Raw genomic sequence first — 15,610 nt, 5'->3', positions numbered from 1 at the left:
CCGCTAGTGCATACTGCAACAAAAACAATATAATGCAAAAATTGAAACTTAATACAAAATTTTTCAAAATTTCCTTGAAACCAGAATTTTAGAACATTTCTGGGTATGCAGTTTCATAGCCCATTGCATTTTAATATAGGGTGGGCCATGTAAAATTTCCTTTTTGAATCGGCTATAAAAAAAAACTAATCAATATTTTTTCATACTTTTTTTTTATTTTGAAGATTGAACATTGTCATTTATGAATGAAAAATAATATCGTTCAAGTGACTGCCACGACTGGCTTTACAGTAGGCCATTCGATCAACCCAATTTTTAAGCACATTTTCGATTGTTTGGGCTCCAACTTCATGAATGGCAACTTCGATTTCGTGTTTTAAAGCATCAATCGTCTCTGGATGGTTCGCATAGCATTTGTCCTTAACGGCTCCCCACAAAAAATAGTACAACGGGCTTAAATCACAGCTCCGAGGCGGCCAATTGATATCGGAATTTCGGCTGATTATTCGGTTTTCAAAAACGGTCACCAAAAGTTCGAGTGTAACTTTGGCAGTGTGACAAGTTGCACCGTCGTGTTGAAACCAAATGTCGTCCATGTCATCCTCTTCAATTTTTGGAAACAAAAACTCGTTGAGCATGTCACGGTAACGCTCGCCATTTACTGTAACCGCGGAAGAAGCAGAAGACTCACCACTTCGGAAAGAGGTTTTCAATATTTCCCAATTTTGTTCAAGCGTATAGCGTCCCATTTCGTAAATGTCAAACCTTTAAATAAATTATGAACACATTTGGCATGTCATTTGTGTTACCATTCTCAAAAAAATAGGTGGTTCAAAAAGCAAACGCTATATGGCCCACCCGTTACATCAAATATCTCAAGTGACAATTTCTTTTTGCTGACGGCGGTAGGCCTTTTCTTGCATATAATTATTATAAATTCGAGCATTAAATTTGCATGGAAGAAAATACGTTAAAGAAAAGACTTTAACGTTAAAATTTGGAAAAATTCTGTTTAAAGCTGGAAAGATTGGTTTTTGTTTAAGGATGAACTATTTTTGTTAGGGCGAGTAAATGTAAGGAATTAAGGAACAACTGGACACGCAAGTTAGACACCTAGAAGGGTCCTATCAGACTGCCTTCAAAGTGGCCTGTCCAGTATCCTTTAGCAAGAAAGACTTTCCTCCCTGGTGGAGCAAGACGCTGACCGACTTGAAAGAGAAGGTTAGGAGAGTCTTCAACAAATGTTACCAAATACGGAACTTTCAAGATTACCGGGAAATCTTATTCACAACTTATTTCTAAGAAAAGCGCAAGACAGATGGAGGTCTGTCTCATCGTGTGCCATTTCAAAAGCACTATGGCCTCAATACGATATTAACAGAACGCTTAAGGTGATGGGAACCCTCCGCCATTCAATTTCCAAACTCATTGCGGTGATCACTGGCCACTGGGTGATCGGTATTCACGCGGAGAAGCTTGGGATTCCGTACAACCCCCATTGCAGAAACTGTGGGGATCCTGCAGAGAAAGAGACTGTGGAACACTTTCTCTGCAGATGTCCGGCTTTGGCGGCTAGGCGCTTGAGATTCCTCAGCGTCCCCTTTGGGGATGACTTGATGAAATTCTCCAGCCTAGATCCCTTTTCTCTCCTCCGCTACATCAACAGCACTGGATGGCTGTAGACGGTCTTATCTCCTCCCTTAATCCTTTCACAGGTAGTGGTCCACTTTATGGTATCAAAACGGCACGTAAGTGCTACTTGTAGTGTACCTGGGGTACTCTTGCCATCTTACCTACCTACCTATGTAAGTTGTTGTGGGTGTTGTTGTTGTCGCACCATAAACATTCCCCATACATGAATGCTGCTGGAGTGACAGTCCTTGACCAGATATAAATCCGGATCGTTCTGGTAACGTAGAACCGACCGTAGTGGGAACGAGTAAATGTATAATACGTAGACCACATCGCTTTTAAATCTACGAGAAAAATAACGCAAATTAAAAGAAAAAATAAAGCAAAATATTTTATTTATATATTTATAAGAAATATAATTACATAACAGGAGTAAGGCAACTAACAGCTGTGGCTATCGGCAAATTAAATATATAAAGTTATTGCTTTCCACTCAAAATCTTTAAAAAATATCCGATACAATTTTCAGCATTTTTGTTATCGAATTCAAAAATTTTTACATTTGCCGCAGAATCTTGTTGCATTTATAATTAATTCCGGGAATGTAATTTGGGTGAAGAGTCCTTGTTTCGTTCATATTGCAACGTTCTTTGTTCAGAAACACGTTACTGTGTGTGTGTGTGCATGTTTGTGAGCACGCACATTTCCGGCGTTAAAATACTAATTGGATCACAACCAACAAAGCCATACCCTCACAAATATACAAATTTTCGCATTATATATACATAGTTCACTCTGTTTCAAGCAGTGACTCAAACTTGTGAAACTTTAATATCCCTACTCCACCTGCCACTCCCCTCCATCGAGTTCGTTTTCTAAGAACAATGTAATTTGTTTCTCACAGACATACAGATTTCCTTGTCATCTGAGAAGTTCATTGTAATTAACATTGTCGTTGTCACGGTCCACTAACAGATTTATGTCCATATGGAATGCTTCATTTGTGCATGCAGATGTGAGCGGCTAACACTCATAGTCACTCTTATTGCTGACTTTCCATAGTAAGTGAGCTCTTCTGTGTGAACAGAATTTCACGGAAGAATGTCATTAAGTATTGATGGTTGAAAACTGTTAGAAATATTTGAAAACGATTTTTTCTTGCTGCTTGATATTTATTTTGTGGATCAGTTCGTAGCAAGGCGTTGGATTCGCGGTATTATTGGGCGATTTGAGACGCACTTAAGCACACTTAGCTGCCATAACAAGTTGATTTTCTTGCGTTCTCAGTAAAAGAATCAAATTGATTTAACATTTTTGTCTACGTTGCGCACACAATTACGACGTCAGCAATGCCTGTTGTCGGTAGTCGGTTGTCGTCAATGATGATACGTGAAATAATAAGAGCTGCCGTTGCCTACTAAATACTAATGTTTGCTGCCAGCAGAAAAGCAGGAAAAACAGTAGCTGACTCAAGCAAAAAAGCGCAACAATTTCCGCTTAGCAATAGAGAAGCTCAGCAAAAAATACTCATACAAAAAGTGTATGCATGTACATAAATATGTATGTATGTATGTAAGTGCCTCTATTGTCGACTTGCACAAAACGCAGTTTCGCTTCAAACTGCAAAAGTGAGTGAAAAATCAAATGCCAGAAAGGAACTATTAAAATAGAGGAAGTAAAAATAGCAAAGACGCAACAACAATGCGTTCGAAAGTAATAAAAAATATTAAAAATTGTATAAATATACTTCAACTAGACGGCCAGAGTCCAATGCGTTGGCTGGTTGTGCCAGCAAGACTGGCGGATACTGTCTGCCCACTGCTACGCAGCAAGTTTTCAATGCTCTTTTGCTGCTATGTTCTCTAATGCAGGCGAACCAGTGGACGTAAGCAACCTACTACCTTCCTGCCACAGTTCTACTGCACTTTTCGCTTCTTCTATGCACACTGCAACATGCCGCACATGCGTACGCACAAGTAGGTATGTATAATAAAACTACTTATAGGAATGTGAGTGTGTGCAGTCAGCGGTCAAGTGGCTTCCCTATTGGTAACACAGCGCAATGTCAACTGCAAACTCGGCTCATATTACGTAAGGCAGCTACTCATGACAGAATTTTCTTCCTGTGGGCTTGCGATGATGCGAGCGAGTTAACTACTTCCGGCCTTTAAATGTTTTGCTGGTAAATAGAGATGAGTACGCAACTTAAAAAAATTGCAAAAAGTCCGTGAAAGTTTTTGACAATATTTCGTTGGACTTTCAGTGCGCTTATTGGCAATACACACATACATGCATGCATTCAGTTGGCCAATATTCAGTTTGGATAGATTTTGGGGAACACTTTTGAGAATAGCTCTAAATGACTGAATTTGATCTTTGAAGCCATATTAGGCCAGGCCGAGTAATACTTTTTGTCGATAAAATAGCAAAAACAAAAAATAAAACTTGTTTACTACCTTTAAGTTATAATATACTTAAACTTTATTGAAATTATTGAAATACATTAAAAGCACTTGCTAGTGGCCGTTAAAAACTTGGTGCTTTTCCCACGCTGAACTGAAAAATACGCAATTATTTTAGCTTTTTTATTATGCTGCTTTGTTGGCGATATGATGCAGAGTTGCATTTGATTGGACTAACTTGCTGACACTTTTAACTTTTGAAACGTTTTTATAACAACTTTTATTGAATACCATTTTTTGATGTCTTGCTCACTTCTCTTGCATTCTGATTCAATAATAATACTTTAGTCGTGCCCTTGCTAGATAACGTCTCCACGAAAATGCGAACTGAACTAACATAGGCATGCGAAAAAAGTTCTGATAAAAACACTTATTAAAAAACAAAAACAAAACAATGATGTCTCATCCGGCTGATAGACATTTTCATTACTTAAAGGATTGTTTGTAAGTTCACATTTTCCACCCGTTATGAAAAGCAATCACAACTGTTTTTCTTGCGCTTTTACTTCGGCGAAATTTATCTACTAAATGTGCTATGCTTGCGCAAAGTTGCAACAGGGTGCAACAATGGTGAGGTGAGCAGTAATGCATTGAACTTTTACGCTGATTAGCCTTGATGTTAAAAATAGAGTGAAACGTAGCCCATCTAGCCTGACCTTCCTTCGAGAAGCCAACTACTGCATATTGTTGCACCACACTTTCCTTGTTGTTGTGTTATGAGTATTATCTGGATTTGCGCTTTTGCACGTCTCTACTCGTATTCTCGTGAATGAAGCGCTCATAATTTAAGTTAATAAACAAAAAAAACACAAAAAAACCATAAAAAAGTCGAACGTTGAAAATCACAATTCTTGCTTTACTTTTGAAGGCAAACAAGCTGAACTTGACGTCGTGATAAAGTGAAAATAATATGGTACTTAATAAATATCTGATTATATTTACAAAGTTAAGGTTGGCGGTACACGCACACTTACATACGCTCGGGTTTCTTTTCAGAAGTCAGTATGTTTGTTGGCAAGCTTGTGAGTGATATCACTAAAATAATTATATCGAAACTGAGTATCTCTTTGGGCTTAGAGCGCTCGAATATCTGCGATAGAATTTGAAAAATATAAAACGGAGAGTGTGAAATTCGGGTCACATGGTTCACTGATCTATAAGAATTATGACTTATGCAAACATTCTTAGGCTATTGAATAAGGGAGCTCGGCACAGTATGACGATTTCATATGTGAGCACTTCGGCCAAAAGTAAAAGAAACAGCCGTAAAACTACCAAATTTCGCAGAATTGATGCTGAGGGAAATGTTAAGAAATACTGAAAAACATAACAAATTTTAGGGGACGCAGCAATGGCCTAAGAAAGAAAGTATATTTACAGGGAAGACAAGAATTGCTGAGGCATAAAGGGCATAATCATAAGGTCACCACATAAGATTTGACTATATACATATATTTTTGAAATTAATTTTAATTCTTTTTTATAAAATCTAATTCATGCATGGGGAAAGTATCTAAAATCAACGAGAATTTTGAGTCACTTAAAACTTGCACTGTTTCGAAATTTGTCTTAAAATTCTGTTAAAAAGTTTGAAAGTTGGATTAAAATTTGTTGAATTTATATAAATCTTGTGCTTAAATTAATATGGTATTTGTTATAGAACGTGCAAAATTAAAAAAAAATTTAAATTTAAAAGATTATTAAAATTAAAAAGAAAAAAATTGTCAAAACTTATCTTACTTAGTATGGGGTGACCACATCGTTATGTCGCTCTCTTTATAAGGAACCCTAAGAATGCTTGGCGTTTTCAATGTCAGGGAATGATGATGGGAACGTCACGCTCTCGCCAAAAGAAAAAGCGTTGCCTATAGCACCACGCTGCGATCGGGCGGTTATGGGAGCCATGTAAGATAGCTACTGTGTGCTGAGAAAGGAAGAATGACGTGTATCAGAGTGAAGTGACGAGAGACCGAAATACGTGAGAGCGAAGAATTTAAAATGCTGGCCTACAGGAAAAACGCCTGACAGGATAGGAACGGAAATTTGGCGTCTTACAGAAGATTTCAAGACTGTAGCGTTTTCCTGTAAGAATACAGATGGCGATCTGGTGGCTGACGTACTTAAGCTGACATACTTAAGCTATGGAATGAGCACTACTCGAATGAGTTGAATATTGATAGCAGTGGATGTCACAGAGAATGTGAACATCCCGAATGGGGTGCGAATAGCGATTGCGTATCTAAAGAATAAGAAAGCCGCGAGAGCCAACGGACTGAGCTATTAAAGCATGACGGAGAGGAGCACGCATGAGTTCCTATGCAAAATACGGTCGGATGAATGCATGCGTGGCGATTGGAATTCAAGTGTGCTCCGGCCAAGCCATAAGAAGGGTGATCCTGCAATATTGCGTACAAGGTTCTTTTGAGCCATAGTTCTATAAAGGAACATTCAACAGCATGAAACGGGGTTGTCTATACGCCGCGATGCCTGAATTTGGCGTCCTCGAAAAACAAGTATGGACATGCAAAATTAAGTGCAATACCAGCAGCTTCGTCAGAATTGGGACCGCTCCGAGCCATTTGGTATCAAACAAGGTTTTAAGAAGGGTGACTGTCGTGTGACTTATTTATCCTGATGCTGGTTGTATGCGAGCTGAGGACCTCAATCAAATCTGATTAATCGCTCAGACACCATTTATTACAAAAGCGTATGCTCATGATGCTGGCATTATCGGTCTTAACGACTGCGCTGTCGGTTCTGCCTTTTCTATGCTGGGTAAAGAAGTAAGTCGAATAAGCCTGGTGGTAAACGCGGACAAGTCGAATTATCTCCTATCATCAAAAAAACAGTTGGCATTTGCATTGGAGAAGGACTTGGCTTCATCGCTTTGTTAAACTCGGCCAAAATCGCTTAAGCAGTTATCGCGCCAATCAAGAAGAAAAACAATTAATTCTTGGTACTAAGCGAAAAATGCAAATCTTATAGGGGTGGACAGAAGTTAAATGGAATATTCCTATGCCAGCCTGAGTTAAATTTTAGCAAAAAAATTTCTAAGACAATCTTTGGTGCATTTAAAGTACTTTTTAGGGTTAGAGAGTTTGAAGAAGAGTTTTTTTAATTGCTCTCATTCCATTGCTCCATAATTCAACTTAGCATTATTTTACTTCATTTATTTGTTATTCTATACAAAGAGTTTGCTTATTTTGTCACTGAACTCTTTACATTTGAACTAAGTTCGTACTCAAAACTATATCTACAGCTAATTAAGACTTGTATCAACTTGTGTAACCACTTATTTACAAGAAGCGAGCAATATTTGTTTGCAACTACAACTAAGCAACTGGCCGCAGCTGTAAATAATGCGCTTAACCCGCTCTTGTAAACTTTAGGGCCATTACAAATACCCATAGCAATGCAAATGATGAAGTAAAGTTCGAGCGCAAAAGGACGCCTCACAGCAGCACTAAGATGAGGCGAAATCCTTCTCTCGCCAACTACAGCAGCAGTGGTGGCATAAAGTTTAAGCGATATGCAGCGTCAACTGCACTTAAGGGCTATTAAGAACCACGTGCTGTCCAATCGCTTAGCTGGCTTTCGTAAAACACATTTCACTTAGCGTGGAAATGGTATATGTATGTATGTGTGTGGGGTCTTGGAGAATTAACGCGTTAAAACTGCTACACAAATTTTCCCCATGACTTGAAGTTAAACATCGAATGAGTGTTGGCGATGTATGCAGTGGGGCAGAGGAAATTCCGTGGAACTGTTTTTAAGGAAATTGCTGAGTAAATAGCGGTGAAAACCAGCAAGAACAATATGCGGTCGAGTAGTTGTTATTTATGGCCTACAATAAAGGGCTACGAACAACGAGAAGCAAACAAATACAAAGAAGTTATTTAAGACAAAAAAGTCGTGTGGCTCAGATGAAGTCACACAGCTCTCGCCTGTGGCATTTTGTCATTTAAAGTGTAAACAAAGAAGTATGGCAGGTTAAAGTGTGCTTGGCTGCTTGTTTGTAAACGATTAGCCAAAATAAGCGTTCACGCGTGCACAGGCCGCCCTTTACTGCTGCACTCCTTTCACTCAAGCACAACCAAATGAGTGTAGATTGATAACGAAGTGTGGGTACAGGTATGCACTCAGGCTTTCAATGGTGGAGGGCGTGTATGTGTTTGGCATATGACTGACTTAATATTGACTTTGTGCCGATTGCCTTGCTGGTAGGACGAATTGGTTCGCCTTGTATTCCGATTAGTTGTAGTTAAATGCTTTATTTACCTGAATTAAATAAACACAATTAAATAGACAAGCCCACAAGTTAAACAGTAGACCGTTGGGTGTAACTGAAGTGCCCATAATTTTGAGAAAACTAATATTGAATGTCAAGCGCAATACAATGCCAAATGTTTTCTGCATTTCGTGATGCAATAAACGGAGACTCAGTAGAGTAGAAAATGAGAACAGCATTTATACGAAAAGTAAAATATTTGTGCATTTCAATGAAATGGCCAGCATTTCTATAAATTTGTAGCCTGAAAGTATTTCAAGTAAAGTATTTATTTGTTACAGCATGCATTGCTCGGAGCAGCTAATAAATACATTGTGTATTACCTTTAAAATGCTTGGCTGACAGAAGCAGACTGTTGTCATTTCAAATAATGCAAATTTCGTATGAATGGCCGGACTGAACGGAAAACTCACTGAGTAGAATTATCTAATAACGCATGAAACTAAACACACATAACCCCCAACGAATATGTATGAAAATCAATGCATATATGTAAGTATGCATGTGCAGCTGTGTAATTAAACTACTTATTATGCAAATGGATACACAAGCAAATTGCATTGCATAAATCAAAGAAACAAATTTTTGTATCACTCATACGCCATGGCGAGTGTGGTCATGTACTCCTACAATTATACATATGCATATACATATATATGTATACATATTTCTATAAGAATGGATGTAGTGCGGCTTGTTTTCAACAAAGTGAACGGATTAGTATTGCTTTATATAAACTTTTGCAGCCAACTTCGCTTTACTAAGCTTATGTGTGATGTCAGAGTTAAGCTGTAGCACGTGCGTACTGACGCACACATACACAGTTCTGCATGCGCTTTGCATTGGAATTTATATTGAAATTTGTCTGTGTACTGTTGTTTTCCATATATTGTCATTGATCACTAACATTTCAATAATGAAACACAAAAACAGGAGCACAGATTTTTAGTATAGAATTGTGAGTGCTTGCAGTCGACTGTGTGTGGTGTGAGGTAGATTAAGGGTACCCGGTGGTCTAGAGCACGAAAATTTCACCTATTTTCACGATTTTTTTTTTTTTAAAATTTAAAAAACGATGTTTCAACTTTTCGGGCTTATTAGTACGTTTATTGAGAATACAAAAAACTTTTTTTTTACTTTTGAAACAATATTTATTATTATAAAAATGCCGCTGAAGATGATCCTCTCGAAAAATCGAACCCGGAGGGGTGCACTTTTGAAAAAAAGTTCGTAAAATCAGGTTTTTTCACTAGTTTTTTAGTTTAAAAAATAGGAAATTATTTAAAAAAATTATGATTCTAGTTCCGACGATAGCGATACATGTAGTGAACAACATATCCAAATTTCAAGTGATTCGGTTGAATAGTTTTTTTGTTTTCATCCCCGCCGTACCGAAAAAAGTCGTTTCGAAATAAATGAGTTTAAAGTTTGAGGTACAGAAGCGCGCGGACCGCCCCCTACCTACTTAAAGGGCTGCAGAAGCGATAATATTGGGAATTTCCGAAAATTTCACAGTATATTTTTAAGATACTATACTTTTGAAATAAAAAATCGATTTTTTGAAAATTCTAGGCCACCAGTGCCTTAAAGAAAAAACAAGCACATACAGTTTATATGCATGTATGTGCTAGTCAAGGGCAGAAAAGTTATTAGAATGAGAAGATATTTGTTCACTGAGTTCAGAGGCTAGACGCATAGTCTTTTTAGCTGATCTGATCTGATAAATGAACTACCAACGATAAGCAAATAATACCAACCCAACTTTCGCCATCAGCAATAAAAAATTAAAGTAAAATGAGTTGCGAAAATAGTAAGTAGGACAAAGTGACTTAATTATGCAAGCCTAAGTGTACATGATTTGTATAAAAAAAGTAAATTTCAGTGTTAAGCTGTTTAAAAAAAAAAAGAGGTTGTCTGTAAAGTCGGTTTACTGACGATAGTTTAACGTGACAACGTCATAAGAAAATACTGATGTAATGGTTGCAATTTTCAAAACAAAATTTTAATTTTATTTGTTTGATAGATATTTGGTATGGGTATAGAGGAGGAGGTAAATGGAATCGCAATGGAATAGGTCACGTTACATTTACACAAACGTGGAAAATGACGAAACATTTATCAAATTTATGAAAGATATGTTCAATTTCGATTGTGCATCAGACGTTAATAAGTCAACAACATTAAGAGGCAACATCAGCGATTTGCCTTTTTCAAGACACTTTACACTCGAAACACTCCCTTTCATTTCCTACTTTTTCTATCATCGTCCTATTCTCAACAGAGAAATGGTTCATTATCATGCACACAGGAACAAGGCATATGCAAATACAAATATGTGAATTTATATATGTACATATGCGCATATACATACATATATACGATCACTTAAGAAGGAGAGAGCAAGATGTCGAACGTTGCCGAACGTTGTGCTCTTTGTCGTTCGTTCCGCGCTTTCGCTTGCAGTTCATGCAAGGTAACGACCATGAGCAAGGTAACGACGAATGAGCAAGGTAACGATGATTGAGCAAGATAACGACCATTGAGCAAGATAACGACACATTTTTTCGTGCGTGCAGCCGGCTAAATCGAATTATAAGACGTTATCACGTCAAAAAATATTTTGTTTTATAGAAAGCTGTTGTTTTTTTCAGGTTCCATATGAAAAATACTTTAAAGTGTTAATTTTTTTTTTTCAAATAAAGCATTGGGCATCATTTTTTGGGCATGGTGCAAAGGTGGACATTGAAGTGAGCAAAGATATAAAATAGTATTTTTGCTTCATTTAGACTGTAAAAGTGTTCGCTTCCCTCCAGTATTACAAAGCTACAGAACTTTATTCTCTTCCAAATTTTCCTTCCATAAACATCAGTCATAACTTGTAATTGCTTCTCGAGTAGAATACGAGGCAGGTACGTACGCGTACTATTCTAGAATTGATCGAAGTAAATTTTGAATAAACGCAGTGTCTGCTGAACAACTTTATATTTTGTTTTTTTTTTTTTTTGTTTTTTTTTTGCGGTTTAAAATGCCTAATGCATCATCAAAGCTGCCTTCGCAGCAATGGAATGTCCGGAGACTAGAAAACGCGCCCCCGTTTGGAGCTTCCGCATTGATTGAGAGTTTTGTTCCATCTTTCTTATTACAAAATCTATGCTCGTGCGCCTGCGGCCAGGTCCCGCTTTTTTATCTAGAGAATCTTTTCTGTGAAACCACTGATTATTTCCCACATTTCTTCGCTGCTTAGCAGCTAGCCGATTATATTTTCAGTGGTTATGTGACCGACTGTATTTTCCAACGTTCGACGTTCTTGTTCCCAGCGCATGCATTGGAAAACGGTGTGCATCATCTTCGACTGAATCACCGTATATGCATGGGGAGTGTTCGCTTTTCCTTATTTTGTACAGGTATTTCTGAAAATATATGTGTCCCGAAAGCATTTGGGCTGTATAAAATTTGACTTTACGGAAGTTCCTGCTGTACCATGAAGTGATGCCTTTTATTAACCTGGTCGGCCATCTGCCGCGTGCCTTTTTTCTCCTGCCGTCTTGCCATTACCTTATCCTTTCGTCTTTTATTTCGCGTGCTGCAAGTTTGCTAACTCCTCCTTCGTCCTCTCAGAACTTTTTTCTCTCAAAGGTTAGTGAGTCAATCGGAATTAAATCGCAATTGGCCCTGATACTGTACGGTAGGCAGACACAACTCTCAGAGGTGCCGTTCGTTGTACCGGTGCTAGGAGCTTACGCCTGTGATTTGCCTTTAGCGCATTTGCCCAGAATTCAGCTCCGCATAAAAGAGCGGAGAGCATGGCAGCCATTGGCGGCCGCCGTAGCTGAATGGGTTGGTGCGTGATTACCATTCGGAATTCACAGAGAAATCGTTGGTTCGAATCTCGGTGAAAGCAAAATTAATAAAAACATTTTTCTAATAGTGTATTTCTGCCATGAAAAAGCTCCTCATAAAAATATCTGCCGTTCGGAGTCGGCTTGAAACTGTAGGTCCCTCCATTTGTGGAACAACATCAAGACGCACACCACAAATAGGAGGAGGAGCTCGGCCAAACACCTAACAGAAGTGTACGCGCCAATTATTTATTTTATTATGGCAGCCATCATTATTTCCCGTTTCATTTGGGTTGGACCGCTCTATGCTTGCCATCAGCCTACTAATAATAACATTATTATACATAATTTATAATTTTTATAAATATTTATTTTTAAAGATGGTTACGTTTTTATATATTTTACACATCGTAAATAATGCAAAACAATGGAGTATGAAGAAATACATAAATTTAACAATTTTTGGAAAATTTTGAGTTCAAATGTTCATTTTTAATGTCAGGGTTTTGCTTGTATGTATGCGTGTGTTGTGTCGCTTATCACAACTGCAGGATGATGAAACATTTAACAAAATTGCAAAGTTCCCAATTAAAATTTAATTTTTTCTGATGAATTTCCGTTAACTATAATTAGCATTTTTACTATATTATAATCTACTCTTTGATACCTTGAGAAGTATTTATATTTTTTTTTTGCTTTTATTTGCAGTTATGGATAACTGTAGAAACCCACAACGACAAAAACGCAAAGAGATTTCGTCGCTTATACAAATAAACCAATTGTTGTGAACTGTGTGCAACGAAACGAAAGGTAAAGTAGCAACAAAGTAATTCTAACAAATCCAACAACACCAAAACAGCAAAACAATTGTTGCTTACTACAAAAGTGAAAAGATAAAATATTCGAAAAGCAAAGTCATTGCAGCAAATAGCGCGCAACTAAAATCGCACCAAAACAAGCACGTGCGCTACGACAATAACAACAATATCGCGTAAGTAATTTTACACCGAGTTTTTTCACGTGTATGAGAAACTTCTTCTCCTTTGTATATGTATGTATTTTTGAAAAATATTCACTTTCTATATACATAAACATTTATGTTTTGATTTGTCATTTTGTGATTGAATATTGCAATGTTCTCATTGTAAGCAACGAGCTGCGAGAAATTCTTTACCTCTATGTTTATTTGCTTTGGCAGATTTTGGTAAAACAACCCATACACGCCTGCATATATACCTGAAATACATGAAACGGGATACCAACATTCGTATGAGTTGCTTTTGGTCAAATATCATGTGTGTGTATATGTATGTATTTTTCCAACTAAATTGCTCCATTGTTCAGAAAATTTGCTGAACAATCAATACTTGTAATATATGTCTGAATGTATGTGAGTATATTTTAGTTGGATTTTTTTTTTAAGCAGGCTGCCATTAAAGTTTGATTGGGCTATTGTGGAAGTGGGAATATCATATTGCGACTATTTGATATTGAAAATGAAAAGGCTAGAGAGTTTTGAAGAAAATATTTATTGAAATTCCCTGATTTTTTCGACACTAAGGGTAACCCTTAGAGGTAGCTTTTTTGGAACAAATTCTAGATTTCAAAAAACAAACAGACTGCCAACATTAAATTTAATTAATTAAATCTGTAACTTAATGACTTAAAAGTCTTACAAATGAAGCCTCATTTCTTGAATAAATAAATAAATTAAATCACATGCCCTGGCCAACCAATTCTTATATCGAAACTGGGAATCCCCATAACCAAAAAACAACTAAATCAGTAATTAAATTGCTTTTCAAGCTGCCTCTCATGTTAAATCTTTTTAAAATCACTTATTGTCCACAAGCACATTTTTCAATTTAGGCACAAAAAACGCTTTGTCACATACAGTGGGTCGCAAGACAAATTTTGCCTGAAAACTCAGTGCCGCCGATTTAAGCAACTCTTAAAATGTACGAAATGGACCAACTCTGCGCCGAGTTTTCACTGATCGTTGTAACTTAACCTTACTCTTTTTATTTTCTTCGGTGCACACGGTTAGACCTATATAAAAAATATACATAAGTCTTATAAGAAATATAAATACATAAGTCTTACTTGGAATTGAAAAGAATTAGAGTTGAAACTAAGGTAAATAGAACTTGAATAATGAATTGTCTAAACAAATATGTAAAAACGAAAAGAATAAATGAAATACTTTACAGGTATCAGGCAATACTTTTACAGCATCAAGCAAATAAAGCAGCTATTTAAAATTCGATTTATTCCTCTTATTCTTCCAAACACTCAGTTTGAAGTTTACGTCAAAAAGTATTGTAATTCAAACTACGCCAGTCGATTCTATGCTACCGGAAATAGCCGGATTTGTGTATATCTGGCCAAGGCCTGTCACTCCAGTAGGATTCTCCGTACATGTACAGGGAATGTTTACGCTGCTACAACAACAAAACTTAAAGCTACGCGCCAAATTTTGCATTCCTTCTTTTCATTCTTCGCTTTAAAGATAGTTTTCGATAAATGAAAAAAAAAAAAATATGTATGCATCCTAGGGCATGGGGTCTCCGTGTCAATTTGTATGCAATGATATTTTTTGACATCCGATTTTACATAAAATTCTAGGAAAAATATTTTTTATTTAAATAATCGCAAGATGAGGCTACAAAACAAATTATATGGATTTTGTTTGCTTATTCTTATTGCAATAAAAAAAGTGACTTGCAATAAATAAAAATAAAATAGTTTAAACATTTAGCATCATTTTGCGGTTCTTTAAAATAAATTAAAAAAATAAAAATAAATATAAAAAATAAATATCAAAATTTGTTTTTTCGTAGCACGAAATCGCAAAGTACGGCTCGTTTTCAATTTTTTAGAGTTTTCTTTTCCGTAATTGTGGATAGGCATCATTTTTTTATCTTTATCTTATGTCCATTTTTTTTAACTTTAGCTAAATCCTGATCAGGTGTATATCCAATCTCATCCATCGCCTCTAATTTACCTAACATAAAATTTTAAAATTCTTGAAAATGAGAGAAATAAGAATCCTAGGCCGGAGTGCTACTTTACGCCGGCCCAAGATGCCATCAAAGAAAAATTGAGAAACAGAAGTAGAATTAAAAAGAAAAGTTTATTGTCACCACACATCACACATTTATATAATATATTAGTTTGGGGAAAAGCGATCAATTATTTTATATAATTCCCTTTAACTCCGTTTGGAGTATAGCGCCAGGGCCATATTTATACAATGCTCTTTCTTACTTTAAACGGCTTAAGCAACAAATTAGTCATTCAATGGATAAACTAATAATACTGACTGAGCACTGGCAAAGCTATCAGCATAAAAGGGGAACAAGTCGAAGTTCTTATATGGTCGATTAGTT

General features: G+C 36.6%; 1 protein-coding gene across 2 annotated transcripts in view; it reads left to right on the top strand.

The window, feature by feature from the left end:
- Positions 1 to 15,610, top strand: part of LOC129242606 (receptor-type guanylate cyclase Gyc76C-like) — a 153,565-nt gene that overhangs the window by 51,814 nt on the left and 86,141 nt on the right. For both annotated transcript variants that reach the window (XM_054879357.1, XM_054879358.1), the window contains one exon: positions 12,930 to 13,212. The gene's annotated coding sequence lies outside the window, so the exon portion shown is untranslated. The remainder of the gene's footprint in view (positions 1 to 12,929; positions 13,213 to 15,610) is intronic.

This window comes from Anastrepha obliqua, chromosome 3 (genome assembly GCF_027943255.1).
Source record: "Anastrepha obliqua isolate idAnaObli1 chromosome 3, idAnaObli1_1.0, whole genome shotgun sequence".
Taxonomy (NCBI): domain Eukaryota; kingdom Metazoa; phylum Arthropoda; class Insecta; order Diptera; family Tephritidae; genus Anastrepha; species Anastrepha obliqua.
This window is presented reverse-complemented; position numbering and strand designations above follow the sequence as displayed.